The following is a 25,255-nucleotide window of genomic DNA, read 5'->3' as shown; positions in this document are numbered from 1 at the left end:
ATTTGAAAACCTTAGTTACTGGTTACTTTGTAGACCTGGATTTTGTAGGTTATTATTACAAAAAAAATACATTAACCACTCCAACTCTATATACATTTCGTCCATTTGAAAATAGTAGATCTACAAGCTCACAATGCGTCGCATCAAGGCATTGTGAGCTTGTAGATCTGCTATTTTTAAAATATTTTTATACATTTGAAAACTTGAAATGGGACATTGTGCATAACGAGTACTTTTACTTTTGGTAGTTTAAGTACATTTTGATGCCAATACTTTTGTACTTTTACTCAAGTACATTTTGAATACAGGACTTCTACTTGTAACAGAGTATTTCTATATTGTTGTATTGATACTTTTACATACTGCATTTGAGTACTTTTTCCGCCACGGCATGAGCGTGAGCACGACATTTCCAGCCTCAAGGCTCAGAAGTATGAGGCAGAGCCTTGGTGATCGAAAACATATCACCCACCTTGTTAATAAATCTTTGCAAACGGGAACTTGCCCGGTGTTGTCGAGTTTATTTTTCCTGCCTTGTTTTAGAAAGCTCCCTCACTTGTGTTCTTCGCGCTCTGCGCTGCTCAAAGCCATTCATTCATACTGTAGGTGGGGGAGAAACACCTGCACGGGGATTTGGAACTGACGTCCGATCCAACCACAAATCTCACTTTGCATCTAAAAGCACCTCAAGTGGCCTCCTGGTACCTTGTAGCAGCAGCTTATATAGACTATTATCCTTCATCACACACACACACACACACACACACACACACACACACACACACACACACACACACACACACACACACACACACACACACACACACACACACACACACACACACACACACACACACACACACACACACACACACAGGAATGTACACATGCACGTGTACACGCTCGCACACGTGCATGCAAGTGCACATTTGTACTACTAGGCTACTTGTAGATAGATAGATAGATAGATACCTTTATTATCCCAAGGGGGAAATTTAGTTGTCCAGTTGTAGCACAGCAGTATACAGTTATTTACCAGTAAGACTCCCTAATCGGGAGATAAGCGACCGTTGGTCGCTTATCTCCACAAATAGGCCAAAAGTTTGTTTTACCAATTATTACACTCTATGTGAACATTTACATCAACAAATCCCAAGTACTATGCAGAACGACCCATTTCAAGTTTTTAATGTACAACAGTATTTAGAAAATAGGTCTACAAGCTCACAATGCTACGCATTGTCCTCGTCCCTTATATTCCCATAGGTTATATGGAGATCTCAGTGTTTGTCAGTCCTTGTTCATTTATGCCCATATATGGACATCTCTATATCTACTGTAACAGTCCTTGTCCCTTTATGTCCGGAGATCTCTTAACTGTAAGTCCTTGTCCCTTTTATGCCCATATATGGATATTCCTGATGTCATCAGTATATGAACATATATGGGCTTTCTGATATGCCCATATATGGAGATCTCTTAACTGTAAGCCCTTGTCCCTTTTATGCCCATATATGGATATCCCTGATGTCATCCGTATATGCCCATATATGGGCTTTCTAATATGCCATATATGGAGATCTCTGTATCTCCATATATGGGTATAAAAGGATACTTCAGGTCTGACATCAGGTTTGTTTATATTGGGTTGCTAGGTTTGACATCACAAACTCCATGGGCCATCTGACCTAGAAATCTATATTTGGGCATAGATGACTCATCGTGACCTCATCATGATTTCAATCGCTATAAAAGGACTCTCAGTGACATACACTCTCCACAGATAAAGCAGTCAACCAGCCTACCAGTCAACCCATTCTTTGATTACTTTGTACAACTAGATTAACTTTTCAATGGCATCCCCACTGGAATTGACCGAAATGTACGACAGACAATGCCGGTCTTATACCAGGAAAGAAGCATTTCTTCGACTCAGACCTTATCGCCAGGGTTGGCTTATAGCAGCTGTCGGTAGATAATGCCGGTCTTATATAAGGGTCATTTGTGTACGGTGTGATTTGCCATGGTTACTCATTGAAGTTGAATCTCCATATATGGAGATAACCTACGCATCACACTAAGTCTGACCTCACCAGCCCATATTTGGGCATGAGCAACTTATGTCTCCATATATGGAGATATGATGACATCACACAGTCCTCAGCCGATGATGTGGCGTGATGTCATACAATACACAAACGAGCCCAGATATGAGCAGGGCAAAGGTGTGACGTGTGACCGACCGACCGACCGACCGACCGACCGACCGACCGACGGCCGGTGGAGGTTTTGATACTAAACTGCGACCTTACGGTCGCAACAAAGTTACAGAGAAGTAGGAAAAAATAGATAAGAGTAAAAACAAGAGCAGTACAGTACCAAAAAAGAGAAGGTGCATCAAATAGAGGGGGCGAATTAAATATAAGTATATATACATAAAGTGTCTTACAAAAAGAGACCAAAGCAGTCAATGCTAGTTAGTGCAACAAGTATCTCACTGTCATTGTTAAACAAGACACATACTCAGAAACTACCAACACAACCCAATAGTGCAATGTCTAAAAACAGTGCGAAAAAACAGAAAAACTAGGCAGCGTGTCACCGCAAGACGCACATGAGCACTCTCCCTGGAAGGTCCTTAGAGGTCAAAGTCAATACAGCAATAGTTCCAACTTAATAGTGCAAAGTAAAAAAAACAGTGCGAAAAAAACAAAACAATAACAGCTCAGAGAAGAAGAAACTAGGAAGCATGTCACCGCAAGACGCACATGAGCACTTTCCCTGGAAGGTCCTTAGAGGTCAAAGTCAATACAGCAATAGTTCCGTCAGTCTAAGTTAGGAAGGAAGTCCTTTTCATTCGTCCGTTATGTGTCTCGTTGTACAGCTTAAGGGCAGCCGGTACAAAAGATTTTCCTAATCTCTCGCATCTCCGTCCTGGGTAGGCAAAGCGGTCGTTTCCTCTCTTACTCCAGTAGCTGGTGATCTCAAGATGGAGGGGGTGGGAGGAGTTCTCCAAGATGGAATCCAGCTTCCTCGCTGATCGCACCCTGGTTACTTCCTCCACCCCCTGCAGAGAGGACCCAACGACAGAGCCTGCTTACCTCACCAGTCTGTTTAGGTTTAACGTGTCACCTGCTCTGTTGTTGCCACCCCAGCATGTTATACCAAAGAAGAGGACACTTGCCATGACAGACTGGTAGAACATCTGTAACATCCTTTTGCACACACCAAACGATCTCAGTCTTCTCAGGAGGAACAGCCTGCTTTTTCCCTTGCTGTGAATCGCCTGCGCGTTGTCCGACCAGTGAACTATTCAGGTGTACTCAGAGGAATTTGTAGTTATCCACGAACTCAACCACCTCTCCGTTAATGGTGCTTGGCACCGGGGGGACTCTCTTGGAAGTACGGAAGTCCACCACCATCTCCTTGGTCTTGCTTGAGTTGAGCCTGAGATGGTTAGCCTCGCTCCACTGCACAAAGTCCCTAACCACACCATCGTGCTCAGCCGTGTTGTCACCCGAGATCTTGCTGACCACCACGGTATCATCTGAGAACTTCTGCAGATGACAGGTCTTGGAATTGAAGCGGAAGTCCAATGTCCGACTTGTGAGGACAGTATTAGGATGCCGATAACATTTAAAAAACAATTGGGGGCATTTCTATACCCTAGCTCTAAAGCCAAAAATAGCCAATCTACAAGCTCACAACGTGTCACGCTGCGACGGGTTGTGAGCTCGTAGATCTGCTATTTCAGTGCCTAAATAGCCTATAAAGAATCAGGCACGAATCCAACTCCAAGCCCAAAATCGAACCTCTAAATGCAACAGATCCAGACCAGTTACGATTGATTCGAAACGTTCCCGAGTACGATTGCCCTCTCTCCGCTGGCCAGCATTCACATTGGCCATGATTCCTCCACTAACCAAGTACACTTAATTCAACTATGGTACTTACTAGGTGCCTCAGGGGAGCGCTGTGGACTTTGTGGGGCTTTGGGAGATAGAGAATGTCATGTGACTGTGTTCCTGAAGTTGTCTGAGTTGTAATAATAACAGTAATAACACAACCAAAGCAGTGTGCGCTGATGGTCTTTGTCCTAACCCTGACCTGTATCTTTTGCTAAGTGTAAACCTAACTCTAAAAGTATAACCCATAAAACAAACATTTATCTTGTTGGCCCAGGAAGATTGTCCTCGCAATGTCTGTTTCTCAAAGTCTACTGTTGTGGGGATACAAGTAGCAATACAAGCACGTATGCACGCACGCACGCATGCACAGACACGCACGCACGCACGCACGTACGCACGCACGCACACGCGCACACACGCACACACGCACACACACACACACACACACACACACACACACACACACACACACAATGATTTGTTTTACCCGTGTACAAAATGTTTTGGAGTATAAATTCAAATTCTAGCAGCCTGGCAAAGGACTTTAGCGGTGTGAGGAGGACTCTGCACAGACAGAGATGTGACCTGACTTGAAAACGCACACAACGCAATTCAAAGCGCTGCGATGAAACTCTGCATGTAGGCTTGAAACCTCGTGTGTGTGTGTGTGTGTGTGTGTGTGTTGAACAGGACTCAACTAATGGTTAAATGAAATCAACTGAATAGTTTATGACTGGTTATGGCAATGATCGTGTTTACTTTTGACAAGTTAATATATTGGGTCTTGGGTTTTGTCACAAGCTCTTGTTTGTTTATGATTTTCATAGGTTCAATATTTATAAAACACACAGACACACTAACACTTTCATTGTCACCATAAAAAAGAAAAAGAAAGCCGACAAAGCAAATTCTGTGTCGCAAGGTGTGAGCTTGTAGTTTGTCTATTTTTGCTACTTTTGCGGGACACTCTTGCACAAAACAGAAAAGGACATTCATCACAAAAAAATAAACAAAGTTGGAGATACAAGAATTACTGGCCGGCAGCAAACCTAGCAAATGTTTGCCTGGAGAGTTATGCAGCTCACACTGTCGCAGGGTCTAAATGCATCATCCACTATCACAACAAAATATTACTTCACATATCTGTATTCATGTGTAGAGTAGGTTTTTACTGAAGGGAATATCAATGCATAACTGTTGGTGTTGGGCAGAAACCTCTCATCATCATATTTCAACTATTTACAAGAGTTTGTGACTAAGTAATAACTGCATTCATACGAACGCAAGGTATTTTTTCCTCAAAAGTCAACATTTTGGACGTAAGTTTTATATGTGAGTGCACTTTCAACCATACTCGTTCAGTAAACACGTCTAGACACTGATGTGAGTGCCTGGAGGTGATGCGAAATGCTGATAGTAACTTCCCGCCCCCACCTGCCTCTGATTGGCCTACCAACGTCCGTATGTGTGACGCACGTGGAAGCGATGCACACAGATTCCCTTGGTCCCCCGATGCATATGCACCATAGCCGAAGGAGGCGTCTACCTTCCTATGTCTATGATTAAGTATGCCTGGTTTTCACCATACCACCACCCAACTGAAGTTATCCACGCCCACAGCTGTTGTCGTATGATAATAAGGGGAGGGGATGATTTTAGTGTGTCACTGAAGCGGTATATTTAGATTGGGCCTTTGGCCCTTTTGACTCAGAGGCTTTCAACTTTCAGGAAGAAACCAAAAATACACAGGGAACACACATTTGTTTAAGCGGTTAAACCTAATCTAGTCTTAGTTCAAACGGACCTGAGTTGCAACTGTACTACAACTGCTATTGTTTTCTTCTGCAGCAGGGGTAGGCTAACTATAGCTCAAAGCCACATGCAGCTCTGTCTGTAACCCCTCTCCAGTACGTGGCTGGCTCCCTGTTGCTTAGGCCCAAAAATCATGCAATGGATAATGGTATTCCTTTTTGTCATTTTAATGTTCATCTATCATTGTTGAGTAAGTCATTCTTACATTCTCCAATTGTACAAATGTGAGAGAGATTTCTGAACTGCTAGAGAAGATAGTACATTTTAAGCATTGTATCACATCTCCAAACTCCACTGGTGCTGCTGGTCTTGTGGCTAATCAGGAGATAGTAAGATGTGGAAAGTATTAGTTTATTCAGGCCATTAGCCATGTACACATATGACACATCATACAACAAAGCAAACTCAAAAACAGCACATAACAGCTAGACCGAAAAGGTGTAGGCTGAAACCTTATGGCTTATAGTGCCTACTGCCTACCTGTCTTACTTTAAATAAGCTAGATGAAACAGAAAGCCGTTGCGAAAATTGTTATGACATTTGCCAAAAAGATCAGATCTAAAAGCTCACAGTACAGTACTGTACGGTACGGTACTGTACTGTACACATTTAATAAATATGCCTAAACTATATAAAAAAACTGTTAAGGAAAAGATACAGCAGCTGACCTACAGTATGATTTGCTGAAACTACAAAAAGTTGTATCAAAATGAATAATCTCCCTCTCCCTCCCACCCCCCCCCCCCCCTCCTATATGCTGTAATAACTGCCCTTAGGTCCACAGTGACACATTTTCATAAAGATAAGTTCAAACTCCTTATCTTTATTGGTTGCAGCCTTATACTTAAAAGTTCACTTTGGGAGCAATTTATTAACAGCAGCAGAGCCAGTGTGGGTGAGATGCTGACCACCACAAAAACTACAAGATACTAATGCTACACACGCATATAAACATGCATTCAGTGGTGGAAAAAGTACTCAAGTGTCAATACTGCAATATAGAAATACTCTGTTACAAGTAAAAGTCTGGAATTCAAAATTTACTTGAGTAAAAGTACAAAAGTATTGGCATCAATAAGTACTTAACGTACCAAAACAAAATGTTTGAAAATAGCAGATCTACAAGCTCACAACGCGTCGCATCGGCTATTTTCAAATAGCCTCGGTATAAAATAGGGCTAAAGTGGTTGATGTATGTTTTATTTATAATGTATATCTGCAAAAGTAACTAGTAACTAAAGTTTTCAAATAAAAGTAGCGGAATAAAAGTACATTTTTTGGATCCGGGATGTAGTGGAGTCGAAGTAAAAGTATTGGAAATTGGAAATACTCAAGTAAAGTACAGTACAAATACCTCAAAACTGTACTTAAGTACAGTACTTAAAGCTATACTGTGTAAGTTGCTAAACTAGTGGTCAGTAGCGGTATTGCTTTTTTCAGCCGGTTTTCGCCCGGAGTCGTCGCGGACCACCGCCGCGGACCACCGGAGCGGCGCCGCAAACCACCACGACCGATACGAATCCGTGGAGAGGTAGAACGCATGGTAGAACGTAATTTTCTGGCCAGGATTTGGGGATTAAGAGGTTAAGGCTGGACTCACAAATATGCGTGAAACATCTTCTCCGTATCGTCTGAGAATGGCCACTGGGGGTGCCATACTAATGCATTGTCAATGGAAGGTTGTTTGGTTTTTTGTCGTTGCCGTGTCTCTAGCTCAACCACAGCCTGTCTTTTGGCCAAGAGACACGGCAACGACAAAACACCAAACAACCTTCCATTGACAATGCATTAGTACGGTGCCCCCAGTGGCCATTCTCAGACGATACGTTCGCGATAGCTGTCGCAAATGTCTGTACGGCGCCTAAGAATCCTTCACCATGGTAAACACTGTAGCTGAGCGAGGCTACTTCCTGAAGACACGGGAGATCCGCTGTGATTGGCCGGTAGTGTATCATGTGTGTATGATCCGCGATGTGATTGGCCAACGTATACAGATGATGCAGATGACGCTATTTTTCCGCGAAAACCGGACCCCGGCCAGGATCATAGTAAACATATAAAGAGAAGGCTTTAGAAGCTGAAATAACGGAGTGGGTGTTCTAAAACTTTAGCGATTTAACAGTTAGGACAATTTTAAGATTTGTTTTATAAAAAAAGTTACATGGTATAACTTTAAGTAAATCTACTTACTTTACAATACTGCATGCATTAACCATTTAAACCGTACATACTTTCTTGACAGACTGTGGAAGAAAGTACAGTAACTAACTACGCACATTTACTCAAGTACACTACAAGCAACTTACGAGTAATTGTCTGTAATTAGTCCTCACATTATAATATGGTACCATTTGTGTCTACTCGGTATGTGCCTCAGAGGAGGGCTGTGGTCAGTTCTGAAACCTGCCTGCCAGTGACATCATTGGTAGGCAGGTTTGGTCATTTCAAACTAGGTTTAAAATGTTTATTTTTGTGTATAATGCTAGAACAATGGCTTCTATTATAGTATGCAAACTTTCCTGGAGTAGAAAGCCTATCGTTTCTATCAGCTTGGATTCCCCATCGGAAATGAAGTCAATGTGAAAATAAATAATGAAAATGCTATCATTGGCCTGGTGGGTGTCGCTATTTCCCCTCCCGCTGATTTCTTTCTTCTTTTTATCCCACGATATTTGTACCCCATTTTTTTACCCAGTGCCAATGCCTAAACTGTAATCCTGGACAGGGGGGATGATCACCTGGTAGGACGTACAAAATGTTTTTGTGAGGGTACCTACAGAACCCTACCTACAGTGTGTGTGTGTGTGTGTGTGTGTGTGTGTGTGTGTGTGTGTGTGTGTGTGTGTGTGTGTGTGTGTGTGTGTGTCTGTGTGTTTTCTTGGCAAAAAAGAAATGGATAAATGAGACGGCAGCCAGTAGGTGTTGTCTGTATTGTGCCAAAATTCTGGTTCAATATTGACGCTTTCTGTTGCAATGCAGCAACATGTTTCATCTCTCTCTCTCTCTCTCTCTCTCTCTCTCTCTCTCTCTCAGTAGCTGCATTTAGATCCCATAGATGATTAGATAGGCTGAGACTGTGATTGCGGCTGTGACACAAACAACCATCCTCCGTTTCACAAGACACTTCACAACAAAGGTTGCAAAAAAGCCACTTCAATCTAAATTCACAGAAACCAAGCATCAAAAATCCACAATCTTACACATCAGCAAACTCTCCTCCAATGACCCATATTGTTTCTCTCTCTCTCTCTTTCCCGCACAGCCTCCCCCTCTCCAGGCTCATTATTAACAGCTGTGTCTTTTCCAACTCAGTGACTAAAAACGAACACAATTAGATCGTCTTTTAAAGGGCTCCCTTGTCAAATTGGAGTTGCACCTGGTGACCCTTCCTCCATTATGCACAGACACAGGTCTTCTGAAACAGCCCTCTTGTACGATTTTACTAAACTACAATCATTTGAAAACCTCCCTACAGGCTATACTTTGCAGAAACATGCACCAACCATTGAAGCCCTATGCATTGTCTATTTAAAAATAAAAATAAAAATCCACACCTACAAGACGACAGGTGTGTCGAAGAGAAAACCAAACAATGGTCCAACGTACAAAAAAAGAAAAAAAAAAGAGAAAAACTCTTGCACACTGTCTTCAAATACAAAAAGAAATAATGGGAATACAGCAACATTTTGTTTTATTTAGACCTTCATCAGGCTATCTTTATCAAAAGATATGAATAAAGATAGACAATAAAGATAGCTTGATGAAAGTCTAAATACTTTTTTTTTTCTTTTTGCATTTGAAGACAGTGTGTGAGAGTCTTTTCTTTTTCATAATTTGTCTAATTGAAAATAACCAATCTCACAACACTTTCGAAATGTGTTCATTTGCGGCCACTTTCGACCTGACCAAGTGGCAAAATGAGAGCAGAACCAGGGCAGGATGCTTTCTTCCATGTAGATCTGCAATTTTTCTGCAGAATGTTCCCCCTAGAACATGCATGCTGATAGGGGCTCAAGTGGTTAAATCGACTCATCTGTAAACAACATGTAAACAAAGGCAGCCTCCCCATAGTGCATTGCACATTCTGTTAGCTGTCAGGCAGAAACCGTATATGCTCTATATCTTCAGATTCCAACTTTTTGTTTAAATGCCCTACTTCATGGGTCTTCAACAGGGGGTCCTCAGAGTAACTACAGGGGATTCGGCAAATCGGTGTGATGGGGAACATTAGCCGAAAATAGCAGATCCACAAGCTCGTGGATCTACTATTTTCAGAGAGTTGGTGTAGAGGGTAAAGGAGCAGATCAAGTACAGAGCCGACGGTCAAATTGACTGCGCATTGAGGGTTGAAACCGCTAACTCTTTTACCGCTATGTGCGTTAACATTCGCCCGATTCTGGCGGGGTACTATTGCCAATACGAACGCTCATTATTTTACCTTGTTTGAGCACTGTAAGCTGATGAGGGGTCGCGCGGGTGGGTGCAGTAAAAACATCTCCCGTAACGCTGCTCTCAAATCTCCACCACACATGAACAATAATGGATTCCTAAATCACTTCCTGGCTGTTTTCTGTGGACCTGATCTAGAAAATGCATTTCTACGCTCTGAACTACGGAAAGTATGTGGCTGCCCCCTGCAGTCAGTTTGGCTTGAGTACAGCTATAAGTGTTTATTGAAAAAGATTTGGTTTGGAAATAATGCATAGATAATTTTCTATAACTTCACAAAGGTAAGCTACTTTTTGATGACAGTAGCACAAAAAAATAAATAATAAATAAAGCAGTAAAAGAGTTAACTGGGGCGCCTGGTGGCCTAGTGGACCAGGCGCATACCATATAGGCATTGCCATTTCGGCATCAATGCCTGTCGGCGTCGCCAGTTCGATTCCCGATCCGGACGACCTTTGCCGCGTGTCACTCCCTGTCTCTCCCCCATTTCCTGTTAGTCTTACTGTCCTATCCAATAAAGGCAAAAAGCCCAAAAACAAATCTTAAAAAAAAAAAAAAAAAGAGTTAACTGTCGTAAAATACACATTAACACGATAATGTGGGTCAAACAAGTCGATGAAAACAAGTAATCTGCAACACAGGTTTAATCAATATGCCCTGCTTCATCTCTCTCTCTGCTAGGGGGTCCCTTTTGGCCTGAAAAAACGTTGAAGGCTTTGTTACACAACAGAGTCACACACAAGTAGAGAAAGTAGCAATTCTACAAGCTCACAACTTGTAGAATCGCCTATTTGTCTGTATTTCTACAACAAACCATTGAAGCGGTTAGGTGTGTCTGTGGGGTTTTACGAATATTGAACCGATGGAAAGTATTAACTAGAGCTTGTGACTAAATGAAAACGTATTTGGATCCATTGGAACACTGGTTCTTTCTTCGGTTCCTTTTGTACATACAAGGTTTCCACTTGACAGTAACGAGTGTTGCATTTTTGTTTTGTATCGTAATAAGGTTGTTTTGTTGTTGCTTTTCTACTGCTGTTTCTATTGTTATTTTAATGTTATTCTTGTTGTGTTTCTTGTTGTGTGGCGGTGGTGGAGGAGCCTGCCATCTCACATCCATGCAGCGTATAATGAGATGTAAAAATAGAGGGTGTTGAGTCTGTGTGGAGGAGAGAAGAACATGATCTGTGCATCTACTGGCACTGTTGGAAAGTAACCAAGTACGTGTACTCGCAAGAACTGTACTTAGAATTTTGAGGTACTTTTACTTTACTGGAGTATTTCCAATCTTCTATACTTTTACTTCTACTTCACTATCTCTGAGGAAAATGTTGTACTTTTTACTCCACTACAATTATTTGAAAACTTTAGTTACTACCGGTAGTTACTTTGTAGATTTGGATTAGTATTACAACATCTACATTAACCACTTCAGCTCCATTTAAACTTTGGCTTTTGAAAAATACACGGGCCTTTATCTACAAGCTCACAATGCGTGGCGATGCAACATGTTGTGAGCTTGCAGATCATCTATCTAACTATTAATTTAGCGAATGTCTGTCCGTCTGACCGTCTGTCTGCATGCTGTTATCACTGATACTAAACCGTGTCGCCACCATGGTAACAGCCGCATGCTGAAACAATGCCCAACTGACATCACTGACTGACATCACTACAGTGCTCAAATTTGGAGATGTCATCACAGACCTGGACATGGACATGGAACACCATATATGGGCATAAAAGAGCCAGACAGACAGACAGACGGATACAACGGGTATTGCACAACTGGACATCAATGGTGACTATTCTGTCCAACGGGCACCGGTCTGGTTTTTCCAACATTATTTCTGAGACTCCTACATTCAATCCCTGTGTGCACACCCACGGGCTCAGGACTAGTTTTCATATATTTGTATACATTTTATTTTAAACATAATATGATAAATATGTGAAATTGCAATTGGCATTGCCCAATGAGTATGTTTACTATTGGGACTTATATTGATGCCAATACGTTTACCCAAGTAAATTTGAATATCAGACTTTTACTTGTAACAGAGTAGTTCTACAGTATTGATCATTTTACTTAAAAGTAAAACATTTCCACCACTGTCTACTGGTGTACTGATGCAAGGTACTACAGTGTGTGAAGATTCATGTGCATGCACACAAGTGCAGGCACACATTTTAGGACAGCATTGAGAATAGCTGAAAAATTGCAAATCTATAAGCTTGCAGATTGGCAATTCTTTCAGCTGTGCAACTAAAATAGGATACACTAGTCTGTAACCCAACCCCTATAAATAACTTCTAAATACCTAATCTGAACCACAGCCTAACCTCAGAGAATATTTTCTAACGATAGAACAACAATATTTTGTGTGAGGTGTCCACACAGTCGCACGCACACACGCACGCACGCACGCACGCACGCACGCACGCATATGTATGTGTTTGTATGCGGCCACCTGTGTGTGTGTGTGTGCACGCATGTGTGTGTGTGTGTGCGCGTGTGTGTGTGTGTGTGTGTGTGTGTGTGTGTGTGTGTGTTTGCACGTGCGTGCATGTTTGTGTGTGCCCTTACCACCTGGTGAGCAGGGCATCATAATTAGCTTCAGTGTAATTTGCCAATCCCATAATAGCCGTATGTCGCTGGAGGCGACAAGGAAATCAATATTCCGCCTAGCAACTGCAGTTTTCATCTGATATTTATATCAAAATGATTGACAGGCGAGAAATTCAATTACACACACAAACACACGCTCGCACGCACGCACATACGCACGCAAGTTTCTTAGTCATTTAATCACTAGAAACAACCCCACCACAAAGACGCATGCAGAGAGAGAGAAAATACAAATTAGGGAGGGAGGGAGAGAGACACCCAGAGGAAAAATTTGCTGCTCATTTTTAGCTCATCTATTGCTCTTTGAGACAGAAAGGAGCTACTCATTTGTTTCTCCTTTGAGTTTCATTTGAAGATCATTTTAAGTCTCATGTATTGCTCCTAAGCTACTCATTTGTTTCTCCTTTGTTTCTCCTTTGAGTTTCATTTGAAGATCATTTTAAGTCTCATTTATTGCTCCTAAGCTACTCATTTGTTTCTCCTTTGTTTCTCCTTTGAGTTTCATTTGAAGATCATTTTAAGTCTCATTTATTGCTCTTAAAATTCCTTAGGATCAATAGGTGAGATCTCACTTGGATCCATTAATGAGCAATAATTGAGTAGCTTCATTTGAGATGATAGGAGCGATAAATGAGACCTAGGTGAGAGCTCTATAATGGCTATAAATGAGACCTAGGTGAGAGCTCTAATGGCTATATACTTTGAGCCATTAATGAGCAATAATTGTGATTTAATTTTCCAGAACCTTCTTCTCACTTGGAGCTGTAAATGAGATACAGTATACATGCAGATATTGATATAAAAACAATAATTTCCTTCAATAAAACTTTATTTTCTGTAGGGTGGCTGAGGATGAAGTGCTTTTAACAGTACGATCAATTTTAGTTATACAACCCAAACTACGTCCAAAGTGGTCTTTATTCCAATTAAAATAAAAACAAACTTGAACATGAATGCAGTGCCAAACAAGAAAAAGTAACTCTAATCAAATGTGTCCAAAATAGTCACTGCTACATAAGTGTCTCACCGTTAAGTCAAACACATGCAATAAAACACATGCAATAATACTTCACTACTTACAAGCGCAGAGCTTAAAAGTTGACTTGAGAGTGCAAAGTGTCCATTGGTCAGTGCAAAAAGCAGAAGTGACATGTGCTCCCAGCTAAACCGGACAAGAACAAACAGTAACAACTATTCCAGTTACAAGTTAAGTTGTCCTTACCAAACGACCGTTGTGTCTCATTGTATAACGTGAGAACAACATTCACAAAGGACTATCCCAGTCTCTCCCATGAATCTATCGGTTCCTCTGTCTCTTACTCCAGTATCCGAGTATCTCAAGGTGGAGGGGGTGGGAGGAGTTCAAGATTGTATCCAGTTTCCGAGAGACAGCCGCTGATACGAACGACCTACGGCCTGGTCGCGACCTAGGCCACGACCTGGAGGTCGTAGGTCCCGGTTCTGGAGGTCGTAGTTCGCGGTACATACTTGTTAGGTCGCGGCCGGTCTAGTTTCGCGACCCCCGGCCGTGGTTGCGCCACCTCGGTTGTCCCCGGGCCGTTGTTGCGCGATCGGGCCGTTGTTCAGCGACCTGGGAAGTCCGCGGTCGTATTTAAAAGGTCTTTTTGCAGAATATTCTAGCGCAGCAGCGCTATTCAACCTTTTGAAGCTTGTGATTGGCTGAACCGGAGGTAGGAAGCGCTCCATTGTAGTCACTTGGACCGCGCGAGGTGCACCAAAACCTATCCTTAACCCTAACCCCAACTCTAACTCTAACCCTAACCTTAACCCTAACCCCAACTCTAACCCTAACCCTAACCCTAACCCTAACCCTAACCCTAACCTGCCGACACTGAGTAGCTAACCTGCCGACGCTGTTGAAAACGAGCGCTCCTTCCCTTAGCAAGCGTAGAGTTTCTAAACTCGCGTCCCTTCCCTTAGCAAGCGTAGAGTTTCGATCGCGGCGCTCCTTCCCTTAGCAAGCGTAGAGTTTCTAAACTCGCGTCCCTTCCCTTAGCAAGCGTAGAGTTTCGATCGCGGACTTCCCAGGTCGCTGAATTACGACCGAGATCGCGCAAAACCTCCAGAACCGGGACCTACGACCTCCAAGTCGTAGGTCGTTTGTATCAGCGGCTCTTGCTGCAGTTTCCTGAACCCTGGCCAATTCCTCCACCCCTGCAAGGAGAACCCAAAAACAGAGTCCTTCCTCACCAGTCTGTTGAGGTTGAAGGTGTCACCCACTCTGTTGTTCCCGCAGCACGTTATTCCAGAAAAGAAAACTTGCCATAAGAGATTGGTAGAACATCTGTAGCATCCTGTTGCACTCGCCAAACGATCTCAGTCTTCTCAGGAAGAACAGCCCGCTCTTTCCCTCGCTGTGAATCACCTCGGCGTTGTCCAACCAGTCTTGATGCTTTCCACGGACACTGCCTTCCATCCAGCTTCGGTGCCATACCGTAAGACTGCAGACAGAGAAGATGTAATGAGCTAAGCACATTCAACATGTTTTCCCCACGTTCGATCCTTCACTCAGTCAGTAGGAGAAAAAATAAAAATAAAAAGTATTGGCTCTGCACAGACTCTGAGACACAGCATAGCCACATACATGGCCAATATGGCTCAGAGAGACTGTCCCACCACTGCAACATCATGTTGTTGGCTGCATTTCTTTACCATCTACTGCACAATGTATCAGACACACATTTCCCATATATAACAAATCCATTGGTTACATCATATATCTGAATATACTTTACAAAACCCACAAGTGCAAGCTAAACATGCTTATAAGATTTTTATTTATATAATGATAAATGTGTGTGATGTGAGACGGAAACGGAAGTGACGAGGGGGCTCCACTTCCGCTTCATCTCCGCACTCATCATTTCTTCCCCGGTCTGCCAGACTGTATGCTGGGAGCATTTGACCAAATTGCGGAGGCAACCGTCTGGCCACGCGAGACTATTCACTTCCTAACTCTAGCAGATCACAAAACGTAGTATGGGATATAGTTAAGATAGTTAATATTCTCACTGTAGTGTGAAATGTATGTTGAACATACAAACAAGTGTGAGGTCGCTGTGAAGCATCTGTAGTGTCGTGAAAAATAAATAAATGAATGCATACCAAAACATTTGTGGAACCTAGATTTTTACTCAGAGACAGACTAATCGTACCATCAAAAATGTAAAATCCATAATTAATTTATACATACCTGGATAGCTCTTGCACCCCAACAGCCAACACCTTGGATCCGCTCGTCTCAATGTCCCCAACCATCTCAACAAGCCCCTGTAGATCTGGCAGGTGCTCAATGCCTGGAATGAAGCGCAAAAACATGTTTCTAGTGCGTATTTGTAAAACCATGACTCCCTAATTGGGAGATAAGTGACCATCTGGCCACGCTGGTGAATGCTACTATGCCTAAACCTAACCCTAATCTTAACGTCAGTAAAACTATGCCTAAACCTAACCTTAAAGGAATAGTTCACCCCCAAAATGACTTTTTTTCTATTGATTACTCACGCTATGGAGACTTAACTTTAAGTTCAACAATTGTTTTTGTATTTATCGCATTCCTAAGAAACACATTTTATTATAGTGAATTTACCTCCCATTGATTCTGGATGGGGAGCCAAATGTATTCGGGTCCCCGAATCAATGGGGGGTAGATTTATTTTTATAATTTTTTGTCTTAGCAATGCAACAAAAGCAAGGGATCCTAACCTCAGTAAAACTATGCCATTGATGCCATTAATGTTGTTTGCAAAAAGCAACCTCGTGGTGGCGCTAGAAGAGGGCATGTGAGAAATCAGGGGCGGAGGAGCTTTTCATAGTAACTTGCGAACTCTCCATCTCTCCAGTAAACAGAAAATGCTTTTTCAAGTTGGGATACCAGTAAGACTCCCTAGTCGAGAGATAAGTGACCGTAAGGTCAGCAGTGTCCAAAAATGTGTTTGAAAAAATTGGCCTGATAGTGGCGCTAAATGGGACAGATCCATGTTGATGACATGAGTCTAGATATACTGTGTACCGCTTTGCGTGATTTTAGGGCAGAATCTGTAGGAGCAGTGTCCAGAAATGTGTTTGAAAAAATCAGCTTGATTGTGGCGCTAGAGAGAAATGAGGGGTGAAGTTGTGGTATGACTGTACGGCTTTGCGTGATTTTAGGGCAAATTCTGTTAGGAGTAGTGTCCAAAAATGTGTTTTGCAAGAATGGGCCTCATGGTGGTGCTAGAAGATTGAGAAATGGGTGGAGGTTGTGGTTTGGCAGCCAAGGGGTGTGTGTGCAAAGTTTGGTATGTATAGGGGCAACGGTGGCAGAGATATGAGTAGAGGAAAAGTGTTAAGTGATGTCACGTGACGTCTGTGACTGACTGACAGACAGACTGTGGAGGTAGTAACGGCGACTTGACGGTCGCAACCAATATTTGTCCAATCATCACAGAACTCACACAGGGCACGTGGATTAAGTAAAGTTTCAAGTGAGACAAAGAAAGTAGCTGACATAATTGACAACTGCAACACTATCAAATTGAAGTTTACAAAAAAAGAAAAAACATGTGAATCAACTTACTGATACTGGAAATTACATTCTTCATCTTCTGGAGCTGAGGCTGTAACTTCAGGACCTCAGACGGGCAGGATTCACAAAGCTCCCCCATCCTTCACCACCACCAAAAAAAGAAAGAAAGAAAATAAAACTCATTAAGTATACCTGGTTGTCAGGTGGGTGGACTGGTGACCAAGCTGAAGTTAGCCACCCACAGTGTTGCTGTATGGTAAAAAGTGTAGGGGATGATTTTATGTAATTAATGTGTGTATTTCAATTGGGCCTTTTTAACTCAGAGGCTTTCAGCTTTCAGGAAGAAACCAAAGATACACAGGGCGGGAAGACATGTGCATATTTTAACCTCACCTGAGGGTCTATTAGAGTAATGTTAACTCTATAGACACATACAAGACATATTACCAGTAAGACTCCCTAAAACCGGGAGATAAGCGACCGTCAGGTTGCATGCACAAACTTTAGTAGGCAATGGTAACCAATCAGGAGGGAATATGGGAAATGGGACAGATTCATGTTGATGACATGAGTCTAGATATACTGTGTACCGCTTTGCGTGATTTTAGGGCAGAATCTGTAGGAGCAGTGTCCAGAAATGTGTTTGAAAAAAATCAGCCTGATTGTGGCGCTAGAGAGAAATGAGGGGAGAAGTTGTGCTATGACTGTACGGCTTTGCGTGATTTTAGGGCAAATTCTGTTAGGAGTAGTGTCCAAAAATTTGTTTTGCAAGAATGGGCCTCATGGTGGTGCTAGAAGAGTGAGAAATGGGTGGAGGTTGTGGTTTGGCAGCCAAGGGGTGTGTGTGCAATGTTTGGCATGTATAGGGGCAACAGTGGCGGAGATATGAGTAGAGGAAAAGTGTTAAGTGATGTCACGTGACGTCTGTGACTGACTGACAGACAGACTGTGGAGGTAGTAACTGCGACTTGACGGTCGCAACCAATATTTGTCCAATCATCACAGAACTCACACAGGGCACGTGGATTAAGTAAAGTTTCAAGTGAGACAAAGAAAGTAGCTGACATAATTGACAACTGCAACACTATCAAATTGAAGTTACATTACAAAAAAAGAAAAAAACATGTGTGAATCAACTTACTGATACTGGAAATTACATTCTTCATCTTCTGGAGCTGAGGCTGTAACTTCAGGACCTTAGACGGGCAGGATTCCCAAGGCTCCCCCATCCTTCACCACCACCAAAAAAAGAAAGAAAATAAAACTCATTAAGTATACCTGGTTGTCAGGTGGTTGGACACACCAAGCTGAAGTTAGCCACCCACAGTGTTGCTGTATGGTAAAAAAGTGTAGGCTCAGTGCCTCTACCCACACACACTCATTGTAACTTCAAACTCCATTTTAACCACGAAAGATTATTTAAAAACACCCATTATTTTTTTCTGGTGACTCATACTACCCTCCTAATTAGGGATGTCACCGAATAATCGATTTTCGAATATTCGTTAGATTAATCAATATTCGATTTTAATATTTCATAATCGAAAATCGAAAAAATATTTTTTTTTTCTTTTTTTAATACTATTTTTTGGCTTAGTTAGTTAGTTTCAACCAATATATAGAATATAGGCTAACAATAGTATTAATGATAATAGTAAATGGCCATTGATTTATTATTCACACCAGCACCAACTGTAAACTGTGTAGACAGAGTGAAGGAGCACAGCAGAGTGGCAGCTGCCTGCTACACACTCCCCTCCCCCCCTGTCTCAGACACAGGTGTGATTGATTCAGGCTTGATTGTTTGGTACTTGGTGGCCATCATCAAAGAAAAGGGAAAACAGCGTCCTCTGTATTGTAAAGCATCACAGAATCTGTTCTTGAGAGATTAGGTGAACAGTACACTGGCACACTAAAAAGAAAGATGAAGAGTAGTAGTTAGGCTACCAATTACCTGAAGAGCCATGTTGTACATATGTAAATGTGCATTGAAATCCAGTAAAAAAAAAGAAAAACAGAAGAAAAAAAAAGTTTTTTTTTTTTTTTAATAAAAAAAATTAAATAATAATTAATTATCGATTTTCGAATAATATTCGATTATTGCTATAGAATAATCGATTTTGATAAAGGTCCATTTTTGACATCCCTACTCCTAATACGTGAGCAGGACGTGATTTTTCCATAACGTTTTTCATTTATTTTTTATATGTTTTTATTGTATTTAATCTTTTCCATTTTCCCAAATAATTACAATGAGTATGTGTGGGGAGAGGCCCTGAGCCTGGAGGGCCTGGTAACATTTACATCAAATATCTAAATACTGAATGAAGAAAATTAAAAACTGTTCAGGGTGTTCATACAAGCCTGATTAGACCATACAATGACAAAAAGTTTTTTTGAAAGTGGAATATCCCTTTAATCAATCACAGCACCCCATATTTTAAATTGACAGTTTAGAAGTGTGCAGATACGCTGGATACACTTATTCTGTTTCTATAGAGTAGGCTACTGCTGCACCAAGTAATCATCATGGACCCCCATATTGGATTCATGTTGATGTTTTATTTTCTGAATTTTAACCTTCAATACTTAAACTTTTTCCCCTGTACACCAAACCCCTTAGACGAAAATAACTGACATGTTGTGACCTTCTAGATCGGCTATTTTTTTTAGAACAGGTGTTAAACAATTTTAATTTGTGCCAGGTGTGGCAGATTGTAATTAGCACTACAGCATAGTTTGTTCACTTCAGTTTGGTCTTTGGGCACAGACAGATGTATTTTTTTGTCTGTTTGTTCGACAAAGCATTGTATGTGAGTATGTTATCTTTACCTGTGCCTTTGAACACCTCGCATTCATTTTCTGTGCATTAGGGGTGCATTAGCTGAAAATAGCAGATCTAGCAGCACAACAAGATAAGCTTGTGCTCAAGCTCAAGCTATGAAAAGGTTTAAACTGCAACACAATCTCTTTTAGCCAATATGTACTGGGGACTGGGGGGTCCCTTCATCTCTCAGCTAGTGGTTCTTGGACTAAAAATCGTTAAAGACCACTGAGCCAACTAATCACAGATCATAATTTCTATATAATCAGGGGTGTCGCACAATTATGAGCCCTGGATACAATGATTCACTCAGTTTGTGCTTAACTATTGAAAAATAGCAGATATACAAGCTCACAGCACGCGCTGCAAGCTTGTAGATCTGCATTTTTTGAAAAATCATAAAAATGTGTGCCTTTGAATATTTTCTATGTCAGTGGTGCTCAAACCTTTTCATGTGAAGGACCCCCAAAATTATATGTATTTGGCCACGGACCCCCATCTCAAAATATTTTGTTTCAGGGACCCCACGTTTAAAAAAAAAAGCAGATCTACAAGCTTGCAGTGCTGTGAGCTTGTAGATCTGCTGTTTCAATAGCTAAAGTATAAAATAATTAAGGCTCCTCCACCTTGGGCCCTAGTAACTCAGTCCCACTTTCCCTCCCTTGTGACACCCCTGTAAATAATATCAACCATACACAACTAATAAGAGCCTACTATACAGAACATAATGACCCTAAAATAATGCTATGCATAATGTAGGCTATGTTTTTTTCCCCCCTTTTTTTTACACTGTTTAAACAAGCAATTTCACGGACCCCCTAAAGTCCGGATTCCAGGGGGTCGACGTGGACCCCCTCTTTAGCTCAAATGTTAGCTTGGTGTGTTTCTCAGTTGCTATTGAAAACGAGCCATATACAGCTACAGCCTACAGCTAGGCTACTGTATATAGCATGTTAGCTAGCTGCTAGCCCAGACCCAAGAGCATAGCCTACTACTGTGTTGAAATTTATAAACATAAGATTATCTTACATTTTTTTCCACTGTCACTCCTTCTACAAGGAATGGACCCTCAATAGACAGATTTGCAGCTTTAATTATCTAACAGCTAAGCTTCCAAAAAAACGAGCCATGCTATCCTATCTGCCTGGGCTAGCCATATAGGCTAGCCTGTAGCAGCTAGCTACCAGCCAAGTTCCCACAGCCACGACTGTGTTGACATTTATAAACATAATTAAATTATCTTACCTTTTTTGGACTTTCGCTCCTTGTACATGCTGTATTCAGAGGAGGATATGATTCCCAATCCATATTAATTAATAACAACGGGCGACGGACCGTCTCTCACTCTGTTCTCTCTCGCTTGGGGAAGGGGAGGCGGCTATTTTCAAACTTGAGAACGGCATGACGTAGCGTGTCTCCATAGCTGGAAATAGATGATGACGTATGCTTCAGCCAATCAGAGTCTCTCTCTCTCTCTCTCTCTCTCTCTCTCTCTCTCTCTCTCTCTCTCTCTCTCTCTCTCTCTCTCTCTCTCTCTAGCTCTCTCGTTCTCTCCTCTCATTGTGATCTACAAGCTCACAACACGTCGAATCGCGACGCGTTGTGAGCTTGTAGATCTGCTATTTTCAAATAGCCAAGTTTAGAATAGGTTAAAGTGGATGTATGTTTTATAATATACTCATTTATATCTGCAAAGTAATAGTAACTAAAGTTTTCAAAATTATTGTAGTAGAGTAAAAGTACAATATTTGCCTTTGAGATAATGGAGTAGAAGTGTACTGAAAATTGGAAATACTTAAGTAAAGTAAAAATACCTCAAAACTGTACAGTACTTAAGTAAATGTACTTTACACCACTGGAATTAATGTTAGTGGCTCTGTTTATGAACTCATTGCAACCGTCAGGTCGCAGTTACAATGAAAACCTCCACCGGCAGTCAGTCTGTCCGTCACATCACACTTTTCCCCAACTCATATCTCAGCCACCGTTGCCCCAATCCATGTCACACTTTGCACACACAGTCCTTGCCTGCCAAAGCACAACCTCCACCCTCCCAGGGACCCCCGGAGATCCAGGGACCCCCAGTGACCCCCTGGCGCCGCCGCCAAAAATGACCAAATGACACCCCAACAGGGCTGTTCACAGGGAATTCCCAGGGACCACCGACTCCTGCTGCTCCAGAACGGATGCAAAAGTGGTCGTAACTCGGGCTAGGAGCGACCGGGAGAGCCGGGGCCTGGCAGTCATTTATCTCCTGATTAGGGAGTCTTACTGGTATATATATATGAACTCTTATAGACATATGTTTATTTGAACTCCTAAAATGTGTTGTTAATTAGTCGCAGTTTACCATGAGAAATGTCACAGATGTCCATGTGTAGTCGTGTACATGTGTACACATTTTTACGGTCTATGGGTTTGCCGCTCTGACATCATGCTCTGATGTCACTGTGACACATCACTGTGACATCACAGGTGAACTCCAAGGCGGGGTTAGAGTCATGTCATCAACATGGATCTGTCCCATTTAGCACCACCATCAGGCCGATTTTTACATGTGACCTGACTGTCGCTTATCTCGCTTATCTTCGGGAGTCTTACTGGTGACCATATAGAGATCCCTGATGTCATCAATATTAAGCACATATCTAACAGGACTTCTTGTGGGAATGCCCATATATGGAGGAAGACAGCCCATATTTGTGTGACTGGGTCAGACAGGGATCTCCATGTTTGGGAATAAAAGGGATTGTATGTATTATGTCAGATGTGATAGTCGTCATAGGACTTTTACATACCGAATAATTGAGTAAGCATATTTGGGGTCTCACAGCATATCTCCATGGATCTCCATTATGTGTACCAGTCCAGGGGTCTATAAATGGGTAACTGGTCCGATATACATCACTGGCCAGATGGCCAAGACATGGCACAACCTTGCAGTAAGCAGTAGGAGTTAGACGGTGTGTGACTATTCAATCTGTCACCTGTAACGTTACCTGTTGTCTGTGCTGATATCATATCTATGGCTTAAATCAATTGCTGGTACTTATTTTCTCACGTTCTGCATCAGACAGTATGATTGTAAAGACTATACTGTGGATGACATTGACGTCAAGTTTATTTAATCATTACGCAATTCTCTTTCATTGAGTCTGTTTAAGTCTGTGAACAGACAGATTGGCCCGATTGGTTCTAATAGCTTGCAAGTATCCAACTGTTCTTAAGTAATCTCTAAGTATTTATTCTCAAAGATTATATTCTTTTATCAACTCAGGAACTTTAAGATCATTCTCTTCAAAAGGAGGTTCAGGAATTCCCTCAACTTAAGGAAGGCTCCTAAGTTGTACCTCAGTGAATTCTGTTCATTCCATCCTGGACATATAGACTGTACACGTATGCCTGTACACTTAAATATATATTGACATTGTCTCTTGCTCTGTACCAGGCCAGATGATTGTATAGGGTGTACTGTATACATCTGTACAATTTATTTATATTTGTTAAAGGTGTGTTTATTGTGATCGTATTATTCTGTACCTACTGTATTGTACAGTACTTCTTGTCCGGTTACATGTCTCCATTCCGACATGTCTCCATTCCGACACTAACCCTATCTCTAACGCTAACCCTAAATTTAACCTCTATGGAAGTGCTGCCACTCCGACAATAAGAAGTTGATGTCGAAATGGCAGCATGTCAGAATGGAGAGCAGTCACCCTTCTGGTCCTTATCTGTAACTTAATTGTACTGCATGTTGTGCTGGCTCTGTAGGGGATGGTGTTTTCCTCTGGTGTTTCAGTCCGAGTGTATCAAATGGTGCGTTCGGAAATGCGCACCGGACTGCGCGGGCGTTTATCGTGGGCTTGCCCAGGCCTTACGGCCTGGGCATAAATATAACGATTGCATTCACCACGGCTTCGTAACTCCGCGCGGCCGGCGGAGCGCCGCGCGGCCCTGGCCCGCTCTTCGCGGGCACTCGCGCCGCTGAACTTCGCGCCGCTTGCAATGTCGTGGACAATAAAACAAGCGCACCCTTTGATACACTCTGACTGAATCACCAGTAGAAAACACTCTCTCGGCTCTGTAGAGTCCTTAAAATCAATCAAAATCAGACATTTTTTTTTATATTTCGAGGAAAAGACAAAATTCAGACGGCATCAATTATTATTATTTTATTTTTCAGATAAAAGACAGTCATTCTGACTTACTTTTTGACGCTGAGTCCAATGAGGTCCTGTTGCGTGAAAATGCTTTGGTCGATTTCTAACCCTTCTAGAGGGGCTAGATTCAAGATTCAGAGGTCATTATCAAAGCAGCATGCTGCTGTGTACTGTTAGATAAGCGTCATACGGTGTATTGTACGTGTTTTGTGCACGCACACACTGTCTGTCTGTCCGTCTGTCTGTTGCCATTGCCGCCTGAGTTTAGGCCGCAATTCTGGGGTCTTTACACAGAGATGTTCTGTTTTTTATCTACCACCTTTGCAATGCATACAGCAGTAAGGACATGTACAATTACAAGCTCTCTTTTATGCCCATATACTGTATAGTGTTCAGCAGGCACGTGCACACATTGACATCAAAGGGGGCTTGAGCCCCTGCCCTTATCTGTAAAAAGTGCCCTCTCCAGACCAAGAATGCAATTTTTACTATGGTGAAAGAAATGCAAATGCTCTCTTTCCATTCTATACCTGCAGGCAGCATTCAAGAGAATTGCACGACGCTGTGACGCGTTGTGAGCTTGCAGGTCTGCTATTTTCAATATTTTCACCAAAAGGCCCTTTTAGAAATGTCAGCCCCTACCTCTCTAACATTCTCTGCACGTCCCTGGTGTTCAGTGTCCAGGCCAGTCTGTAATGTAATCTCCAAATGTGGGCACTGTAGTGATGTCAGTCAGTGATGTCAGTTGGGCATTGTTACCATTGTGGCGACACTGTTAGTATCAGTGATGTCAGCATGCACAGAGACGGTCAGACGGACAGACATTCAGTAAATTAATAGTTAGATATAAAAGATATTGAGCTATTATAAGATCATATTTAGAACACGTATGATAAAAATAAGATGTAACTATTTGACTACATATCATATGGCACAAGGCAGATA

General features: G+C 42.0%; 1 protein-coding gene and 1 long non-coding RNA gene across 2 annotated transcripts in view; both read right to left on the bottom strand.

The window, feature by feature from the left end:
* LOC308308839 (thyrotropin-releasing hormone-degrading ectoenzyme-like) overlaps positions 1–25,255 on the bottom strand; it is a gene marked incomplete at both ends in the record, with an annotated part of 249,634 nt that overhangs the window by 55,226 nt on the left and 169,153 nt on the right. The window lies entirely within an intron of this gene.
* LOC308309187 lies at positions 17,076–21,511 on the bottom strand. Its single transcript, XR_013963317.1, has 3 exons — positions 21,393–21,511; positions 18,465–18,553; positions 17,076–17,463 (listed from the first exon to the last, which is right to left on the bottom strand). It is a non-coding gene; the product is annotated as an uncharacterized lncRNA (long non-coding RNA).

This window comes from Nannobrachium achirus (assembly GCF_963921795.1).
Source record: "Nannobrachium achirus genome assembly, chromosome: 23".
Lineage (NCBI taxonomy): Eukaryota > Metazoa > Chordata > Actinopteri > Myctophiformes > Myctophidae > Nannobrachium > Nannobrachium achirus.
Note: the sequence above shows the minus strand (reverse complement) of the source record. Positions and strands in the feature narration are given on the sequence as shown.